Here is a 1634-nt window from a genome sequence, read left to right on the forward strand (position 1 = left end):
TTCCTCCTATAAGCCGGGCTGGGGCGTGGCCTGGCCAGCCCGGCCGCTGCCTGGGACACCAGTGTTGTGAGTGCATGTGAAGCGGCCCCGCGCCCTCCCTCCTGGGGCCACTCACACTACACCTCTCCTCACCCACCGCCCCAGAAACGACCTGGGGGATGGGGAGGTGCCGGCCAGAGGAGAACCCCGTCCGTGGCATTAGAAGGAGGGACAGCAGGCCCCGTCCCCCTCCTCCCGCTCCTGACTGGCCCCTTGATCAGTGTTGAGCCTCCTCCCCGCACACCCTCGGTGAATCCTTGGTGATGATTTTGGCAACTTCGGGAATAAATGGCAATTCTCATGGGCGTGGCTCCCACAGTTCCCATCCGTCCTTCACGTGGCCCTTCACCTGGAGGCCCAGGGTGTGGGGGCAGCACCCCTGGTTTCTGACCTTCTGGAGTTGGGGGGGGGGTGTGGGGTGCAGGGCCAGGTGTCCCGCCTCCACAGCCTTTGTTCTTGCCCAGGAGACAACTTGGCACAGGTGAGGGGACGGGTGCAGAGCAGTCACAGGCCGAGGGAGCTGGCCGGGGTGGCCTGTGCCCCCAGAGCAGCCGAGGGGCCTGTGCCCCCAGAGGGGGGTAGCAGGGGAGCGGGTGTGGGTGAAGGCCCTGCGGCTCACCAGGTTGATGGGATGGGCTGGCAGGGCCACCAGGACAGGCCTGGGCTGTGGAGCCCTCAGGCGGCTGCTTCAGGGCTTGGTGCTGGGAGTGTCTCCTGGGCCTGGGGAGGCGGGGCTCCTGGGGCTGCTGCCGAGTGGGCGGGGCCCAGTGAGGGGGAGGGGGGAGGCCTCCAGGCCACTGCTTCCCTGGAGCTGCCTTCCAGTCTTTAAAGAAGTCAGCCTCTACTCCAAGGTTGCAGGTTCCATCCCGGGTCAGGGCGCATAGAAGCAGCCAATGAATGTGTTAACGAGTAGGACAGCAGCCCTGGCCAGTTGGCTCAGTGGATAGAGTGTGGGCCTGCGCACTGAAGGGTCCCGGGTTCGATTCCCAGTCGGGCACATGCCTGGGTTGCAGGCGCAATCCCCTGTGGGGGATGTGCAGGAGGCAGCCGATCCATGGTTCTCTCCCTCTGAAATCAATGAAAATATATTTAAAAAGTAAGTAGGACAATAAATCAACCTCTCCCTTCGCCTCTCTAAAACCAATAAAAGTTTAAATAGGGAAGGCAGTGAAATAAAGCGAGCTGTGGTCTTCTCTGTGCGTGTTTGTCTCGGGGGAGGAGGGCAGGACCCGGCGCGGGGCAGGCTCTGGCCCAGGCAGGTCTGCAAAGCCGGAGCCTGTGCAGGAGATTCCAGAACATTCCGGCCTCCGCTTCCCACTGGAGCTGCCACGGGGTCCCGACCCACCCCTGCCCCGAGGCCTGAGCACCGGGCTGGCAGGGACCGAACGGTCCCTCTTGGAAGTTGGAGGGTCATTCCTGCCTCGCTGGTTCACTTCCCCTTCGCGTGCCTCCCTTTTCCTTCCATTTCGTCTCCAGGGCCCGCGCGGGTCAGATGTCGGACTTGGGGTCAGGCCAACCCGGCCTTTATGGGTCGTGGGGGTGCGGTTCTGCCCAGGGCGGCCCCTGTCCAGACGGCGGGAGTGGACAGGCGCCCG

This window comes from Myotis brandtii, unplaced genomic scaffold (assembly GCF_000412655.1).
Source record: "Myotis brandtii unplaced genomic scaffold, ASM41265v1 scaffold720, whole genome shotgun sequence".
In the NCBI taxonomy this organism is placed as follows: Eukaryota; Metazoa; Chordata; class Mammalia; order Chiroptera; family Vespertilionidae; genus Myotis; species Myotis brandtii.